The sequence below is a fragment of the Bufo bufo genome, chromosome 3, assembly GCF_905171765.1.
Source record: "Bufo bufo chromosome 3, aBufBuf1.1, whole genome shotgun sequence".
Classification (NCBI taxonomy): Eukaryota; Metazoa; Chordata; class Amphibia; order Anura; family Bufonidae; genus Bufo; species Bufo bufo.
In genome coordinates, this window is record NC_053391.1 from 283,424,013 (window position 1) to 283,432,322 (window position 8,310).

The 8,310-nt window shown below is 51.0% G+C and overlaps 1 long non-coding RNA gene across 1 annotated transcript; it reads right to left on the reverse strand.

Moving 5' to 3' along the window:
• Positions 1-779: 779 nt before the first annotated feature.
• LOC120996458 lies at positions 780-4,970 on the reverse strand. Its single transcript, XR_005777783.1, has 4 exons — positions 4,949-4,970; positions 3,220-3,226; positions 2,467-2,470; positions 780-896 (listed from the first exon to the last, which is right to left on the reverse strand). It is a non-coding gene; the product is annotated as an uncharacterized LOC120996458 (long non-coding RNA).
• Between the last annotated feature and the right edge of the window lie 3,340 nt (positions 4,971-8,310).

Sequence of the window (8,310 nt, forward strand, 5' to 3'; positions counted from 1 at the left end):
ATAAGTAATGTGTGAAAATCACTGCTCATGTGCACAGCCCCATAGAAGTGAATGGGTCCGGATTTAGTGCGGGTGCAATGCGTTCACCTCACGCATTGCACCCGCGCGGAAATCTCGCCCGTGTGAACTCAGCCTTAAATAGCTACAACTCCCAGCATTCCTCTGCGTCTCCCTTCACTTACCTCTCCTCATGCAGCAGACATCACCACAGCTCCTCCACCCCAGGCCTTCTCCTCTTCACTGCTGTCCTCTCCTGCACTGGTCACATGATGGTGACATCATTGCAGGTCCTTCTCAACTACTCCCTGTTTTACTGGTCATATGACCTGTGATGTCATCACAGGTCCTTCAGCTCTTCCAGTGCATTAGATTCAATTGTATTGCAATGGCAATACAGTTGTATCTAGCAGGCAGTACATTCGGGGCCTGGGACAAAACATTAGGGGCCCAGGCCCCGAATGTTTTAACCAAGCAGCGCCCCTGCCTGGTCCCGAATGATAGCATTTCAAAATTTCTAAAATGCTGCCATTCCGTCTAGTGGAGACGGAGTGTTTTAAAAATGTAATGACTGCAGCTTTCCTACGGTATGTGGTTATCAGCCGCCACTACTTTTACCATGTGGGTCGTCCCTGCCCTGTATGAACAGGTGTCAAAAAAATCAGGTGTGCGCTGCGCAATGCCATCAGTGGCAAGGGCCACATAACCAACGATATGTGGACCAGTAAGCACAGGCAGGGATGTTATATTTCACCAACTGCCCACTGGGTAAATGTACCGTTGGCTGGGCCTGAGGCTGAAAGTGGTTTGACGCATGTCCCACCCCCACCGAGGATTGCTGGATATTTCTCGGTGTCTCCTGTTGCCTCCTCCTCCGCTTCCTCCTCACCCTCCTCATCCTGCACCACCAACTTTAGCACAACCAGGGGGAAACGATAGGAGGCTATTCTTAAACTCCTCTGTGTGGAGGAAAAATCCCACACCACGCAGTAGCTGTGTATGGGCATTGAAGAACAGACCGATGAGTGGTTGGTGATGCTGAGCCTCAAGGCGGAGGAGGTGGAGGAACTGTGTTCACAGCAGGGTGGCACCCAAATTAGCTCACGGGCATCGCTGGAGCGTGTCTGGGGGTGTACAGAGGACACAGACAATACACCTCCCACCGAGGACAGCTTGTCATTGCCTCTAGGCAGCATGGCGCACATGAGCAAGTACATGTGCCGAGTTGCCCTGGTTGTTACCAGTGCTGATTATTCGGTGATCATCCTGCTGGATCCCACTACAAGGACAACGTGCCGTCTTTACTTCTGTCACTGGAGCGTGATTGGAAGATGAGTGAATACAAGCGTACGCTGGTAAATGCACTACTGACGAAGTTCCCGCCTGACAGCGAAAGCTCAGTGAAAGCACGAGGCAAAGGAGATTAAGGAAGTCGCCAATGCACCACCTCAGAAGGGAGGGTTAGCATGGCTGAAATGTGGAAAAGCTTTGTCAGCATGCCACAATATCCAGCACCACTATCTGATATGGACCGTTAACATCTGCATGTACTAACTGATGGATCTGCCCCATTTAACTTCTGGTTGGACACATGGCCTGAGCTTGCCCTTTACGCCTTGGAGGTGGTGCCCTGCCCTGCAGTAAGGTCTGTATTGTCAGAACGTTTGTTAAAAATGAACCATGGATCCTTCAGGACGTGTCCGTACCTTGGACAGAGTAGAGTGGTATTCCGGCTGCACCCAGTGATTATTATTATACTCCAGCACAGTTTGTTTGTTCTGTTTGCTATTTTTCAATGTTTTGGGTTCTTCCCCCCCCCCCCCCCCAAAAAAAATATATAAATTTTTTTAAAAAAAAATTTCAAAGAAAAAAATAACAAACCTGAAAAACACTGTTGGCTACCTCCGCCTCTACCACCTACACTACATTCTCCCATCCACCTACTCCTCTCAGACCTCTGCCTCCTCGTTCAAGATTATTATTTTTATTTTTATTTTTTATTAAGTGTCGTTTAAAGTTATTTCCCTATCCACGTTTGTTTGCAGGGCAATTGTCCTGCTCTTACCCCCCTTTTGCTTCATTTTGCAGCCCTCTAGCCCTTACTACGACTATTTTACAGCACCAAAGTTCGAGTCCCATTGACTAATATGGAGTTTGGATTTTGGGTCAAGTTTGGGTACCTGATCCCGTCGAACTCGAACATCCACGGGTTCACTCATCCCTTTTTTAGACATAAATGGCCCAAATGGTCAAAAATTAAAGGGGTTATTCAACCCCTGAAATGCCACCCCCCAAATGCCTGGGCCCCTCGCTCACAATGTACTTACCTCACTCCCTGGCACCCATGTTGCTTCTGAAGCCTGTATGACTGAGCAGATGAAAAAATCCGGTGTCGGGGGGGGGGGGGGGGGGGGGGGAATGTCACAACTAACGTCAGGTAGCGATGTAGATGAGCCTCCCTAGTATCACACATCTAGTAGCAGCAGCCTGTGTGCGAACTGCTCTTCGGGTATGCATGCTCCCTCCTTTGTTGTCTCGGTTCTGGTGGGGTTAATCATATGGTCTAGGCGTGGGTGCTAGGCTAGGTGTCAAAATACCTCGTTATCCTGCTCTTTATATACCTGTGAGCTGTGGGTTTGGGGGTCAGTTTGTCTCCAGATTTGCTATGCACTTGACCTTGGGAGTCCATTTGCCCTGTCTGTTTAGTAACCTAGTAAGACATCAAGGTCAATTTATCTGGTTCTGTGTCTTTTGTGTTGCAGGTATCTGTTCACTAACTCCGCAGGGGAACAGGCATCTGCTAGTCCGAGTCTATGCCAATGGCGAGAAGGCTCATTGGTTCTCCAGAGGGGGGACATCTAGTTTATGTGTGAATCTGCTTGTATGCCTTTTTGGGCAGCTCTATCTGTGACCGCCATGAATCCGTTCTGCATGGGGTCCAGGCATCTGCTTGTGTTCTGGTTCCCATTTGTCTTGTCTGAACTGTGTCATGTAAGGCTATATTTGGGTTCCAGTTCATGTGCCTGGGTTCCAGTCCTTATGTTTTTGTGGACGGCTGATGCTTGCACCATCAGTCTCTGCAGGTAGGTGATCAAATGCACCAGGACCATCGTGAAGGTGCGACCAGTGAGCCCATGGCTAAGTTCATTCCCACCATTAGGGGCTCTGTGAAGAACAGGGCTCACTGAGTCTCTGTCCTCTGGGTTTGGCCCCAATTCAAACCAGTGCACTTGGTCCAGTGGTATTACCTGCCACTTATCCCTTACCTGCCGGTCCAGTTTTCTGTCATGTCTGGATCTCCGTGAATAAAAAAATTGTGTTTGTCTTTGCCTTGTCTGATTGCATGCCTTGTGTTTGTTTGCCTGAGATATGTTCTAGGGGTCGGGTGGACCCTTGCCAGAACATGACTATTAGGCCGTTATAAGGATGGTAAGGCCTGAGCAGGTACAGGCATAAGTCAATTGGGTGGCCGACAGTGGATCCAGCACGTTCACATTATCTCCCACCCAGTCTTCTGCAGAAAGCGCACAGATGGCGCATGAAAACCAAGCCCATCGATCTGTCACATCACCCCCATGCATATCAGGGAAACTGTCTGAGCCTCAAGTTATGCAGCAGTCTCTTATGCTGTTTGAAGACTCTGCTGCCAGGGTTTCCCAAGGGCATCCACCTAGCCCTTCCCCAGGGGTGGAAGAGATAGAATGCACTAACGCACAACCACTTATGTTTCCTGATGATGAGGACATGGGAATACCACCTCAGCACGTCTCTGATGATGACGAAACACAGGTGCCAACTGCTGCGTCTTTCTGCAGTGTGCAGACTGAACAGGAGGTCAGGGATCAAGACTGGGTGGAAGACGATGCAGGGGACGATGAGGTCCTAGACCCCACATGGAATGAAGGTCGTGCCACTGACTTTCACAGTTCGGAGGAAGAGGCAGTGGTGAGACCGAGCCAACAGCGTAGCAAAGGAGGGAGCAGTGGGCAAAATCAGAACACCCACCGCCAAGAGACTCCGCCTGCTACTGACCGCCGCCATCTGGGACCGAGCACCCCAAAGGCAGCTTCAAGGAGTTCCCTGGCACGGCACTTCTTCAAACAATGCGCTGACGACAAGACCCAAGTGGTTTGCACGCTGTGCCATCAGAGCCTGAAGCGAGGCATTAACGTTCTGAACCTTAGCACAATCTGCATGACCAGGCACCTGCATGCAAAGCATGAACTGCAGTGGAGTAAACACCTTAAAAACAAGGAAGTCACTCAGGCTCCCCCTGCTACCTCTTCTGCTGCTGCCGCCTCGGCCTCTTCTGCTGCTGCTGCCGCCGCCTCGGCCTCTTCCTCTGCCTCTGGAGGAACGTTGGCACATGCCGCCCAGCAAACATGGGATGTACCACCAACACCACCACCTGCGTCACCAAGCATCTCAACCATGTCACACGGCAGCGTTCAGCTCTCCATCTCACAAACATTTGAGAGAAAGCGTAAATTCCCACCTAGCCACCCTCGATCCCTGGCCCTGAATGCCAGCATTTCTAAACTACTGGCCTATGAAATTCTGTCATTCAGGCTTGTGGACACAGACAGCTTCAAACAGCTCATGTCGCTTGCTGTCCCACAGTATGTTGTTCCCAGCCGCCACTACTTCTCCAAGAGAGCCGTGCCTTCCCTGCACAAACAAGTGTCCGATAAAATCAAGTGTGCACTGCGCAACGCCATCTGTGGCAAGGTCCACCTAACCACAGATACGTGGACCAGTAAGCACGGCCAGGGACGCTATATCTCCCTAACTGCACACTGGGTAAATGTAGTGGCGGCTGGGCCCCAGGCAGAGAGCTGTTTGGCGCACGTCCTTCCGCCGCCAAGGATCGCAGGGCAACATTCTTTGCCTCCTGTCTCCTCCTACTAAGCTTCCTCCTCCTCTTCTTCCACCTGCTCATCCAGTCAGCCACACACCTTCACCACCAACTTCAGCACAGCCCGGGGTAAACGTCAGCAGGCCATTCTGAAACTCATATGTTTGGGGGACAGGCCCCACACCGCACAGGAGTTGTGGCGGGGTATAGAACAACAGACCGATGAGTGGTTGCTGCCGGTGAGCCTCAAGCCCGGCCTGGTGGTGTGCGATAATGGGCGAAATCTCGTTGCAGCTCTGGGACTAGCCGGTTTGACGCACATCCCTTGCCTGGCGCATGTGCTGAATTTGGTGGTGCAGAAGTTCATTCGCAACTACCCCGACATGTCAGAGCTGCTGCATAAAGTGCGGGCCGTCTGTTCGCGCTTCCGGCGTTCACACCCTGCCGCTGCTCGCCTGTCTGCGCTACAGCGTAACTTCAGCCTTCCCGCTCACCGCCTCATATGCGACGTACCCACCAGGTGGAACTCCACCTTGCATATGCTGGACAGACTGTGCGAGCAGCAGCAGGCCATAGTGGAGTTTCAGCTGCAGCACGCACGGATCAGTCGCACTGCGGATCAGACACACTTCACCACCAATGACTGGGCCTCCATGCGAGACCTGTGTGCCCTGTTGCGTTGTTTCGAGTACTCCACCAACATGGCCAGTGGCGATGACGTCGTTATCAGCGTTACAATACCACTTCTATGTCTCCTTGAGAAAACACTTAGGGCGATGATGGAAGAGGAGGTGGCCCAGGAGGAAGAGGGGTCATTTTTAGTACTTTCAGGCCAGTCTCTTCGAAGTGACTCAGAGGGAGGTTTTTTGCAACAGCAGAGGCCAGGTATAAATGTGGCCAGACAGGGCCCACTACTGGAGGACGAGGAGGACGAGGATGAGGAGGAGGTGGAGGAGGATGAGGATGAAGCATGTTCACAGCGGGGTGGCACCCAAAGCAGCTCGGGCCCATCACTGGTGCGTGGCTGGGGGGAAACACAGGACGATACGCCTCCCACAGAGGACAGCTTGTCCTTACCTCTGGGCAGCCTGGCACACATGAGCGACTACATGCTGCAGTGCCTGCGCAACGACAGCAGAGTTGCCCACATTTTAACGTGTAAGGACTACTGGGTTGCCACCCTGCTGGATCCCCGGTACAAAGACAATGTGCCCACCTTACTTCCTACACTGGAGCGTGATAGGAAGATGCGCGAGTACAAGCGCACGTTGGTAGACGTGCTACTGAGAGCATTCCCAAATGTCACAGGGGAACCAGTGGAAGCCCAAGGCGAAGGCAGAGGAGGAGCAAGAGGTCGCCAACGCAGCTGTGTCATGGCCAGCTCCTCTGAGGGCAGGGTTAGCATGGCAGAGATGTGGAAAAGTTTTGTCACCACGCCACAGCTAACTGCACCACCACCTGATACGGAACGTGTTAGCAGGAGGCAACATTTCACTAACATGGTGGAACAGTACCTGTGCACACCCCTCCACGTACTGACTGATGGTTCGGCCCCATTCAACTTCTGGGTCTCCAAATTGTCCACGTGGCCAGAGCTAGCCTTTTATGCCTTGGAGGTGCTGGCCTGCCCGGCGGCCAGCGTTTTGTCTGAACGTGTATTCAGCACGGCAGGGGGCGTCATTACAGACAAACGCAGCCGCCTGTCTACAGCCAATGTGGACAAGCTGACGTTCATAAAAATGAACCAGGCATGGATCCCACAGGACCTGTCCATCCCTTGTGCAGATTAGATATTAACTACCTCCCCTTAACAATATATTATTCTACTCCAGGGCACTTCCTCATTCAATACTATTTTAATTTCATTTTACCATTATATTGCGGGGCAACCCAAAGTTGAATGAACCTCTCCTCTGTCTGGGTGCCGGGGCCTAAATGTGTGACAGTGGCCTGTTCCAGTGGTGGGTGACGTGAAGCCTGATTCTCTGCTATGACATGAAGACTGATTCTGCGCTGACATAAGGCCAGATTCTCTGTTACGGGACCTCTCTCCTCTGCCTGGGTGCCTGGGCCTAAATGTGTGACAGTGGCCTGTTCCAGTGGTGGGTGTCGTGAAGCCTGATTCTCTGCTATGACATGAAGACTGATTCTGCGCTGACATAAGGCCAGATTCTCTGTTACGGGACCTCTCTCCTCTGCCTGGGTGCCTGGGCCTAAATATGTGACAGTGGCCTGTTCCAGTGGTGGGTGACGTGAAGCCTGATTCTCTGCTATGACATGAAGACTGATTCTGCGCTGACATAAGGCCAGATTCTCTGTTACGGGACCTCTCTTCTCTGCCTGGGTGCCTGGGCCTAAATGTGTGACAGTGGCCTGTTCCAGTGGTGGGTGACGTGAAGCCTGATTCTCTGCTATGATATGAAGACAGATTCTGTGCTGACATAAGGCCAGATTCTCTGTTACGGGACCTCTCTCCTCTGTCTGGGTGCCGGGGCCTAAATATGTGACAGTGGCCTGTTCTACTGGTGGGTGACATGAAGCCAGATTCTCTGCTATGACATGAAGAGACTGATTCTCTGCTGACATGAAGCCAGATTCTTTGCTATGGCATGAAGAGACTGATTCTCTGCTGACGTGAAGCCAGATTCTCTGCTATGGGACCTCTGTCCAATTGATATTGGTTCATTTTTATTTTTTTAATTTTAATTCATTTCCCTGTCCACATTTGTTTGCAGGGGATTTACCTACATGTTGCTGCCTTTTGCAGCCCTCTAGCTCTTTCCTGGGCTGTTTTACAGCCTTTTTAGTGCCCAAAAGTTCGGGTCCCCATTGACTTCAATGGGGTTCGGGTTCGGGACGAAGTTCGGGTCGGGTTCGGATCCCGAACCCGAACATTTCCGGGAAGTTCGGCCGAACTTCTCGAACCCGAACATCCAGGTGTTCGCTCAACTCTACCCACAAGCAAGAAGCAGGGAGGAATCATGTTTTTACTCGGCAATTGAAAAATTTGCGATAATTCCCATTACGAAAATTTGCATTACGAAAATTCGCATATTTCAAAATTTTGCATATTACGCGATCATTACCTTGCCGATTTTTTCAAGTAAATTTTTTTTCGAATATAACGAATATTCGAATATTTTGGAAATATCGCGAATTCGAATATGACCCCTGCCGCTCATCACTAGCGCCAAACCATTGTCCACCTCAGGCCCAGCCACCACTACATTTACCCAGTGGGCAGCTAGGGAGATATAATGTCCCTGCCCGTACTTACTGGTCCAAGTGTCAGTAGTTATATGGAACTTGCCACTGCTGGTGTTGTGCAGAGCACACCTGATTTTATTTTATTTTATTTTTTTTCGTCACTTGTTCGTGCAGGGCAGGCATAGCCCGCCTAGGGAATCACATACCATGGGACAGCTGCCGTAATTACATTTTTAAAACTTTCAGTCTCC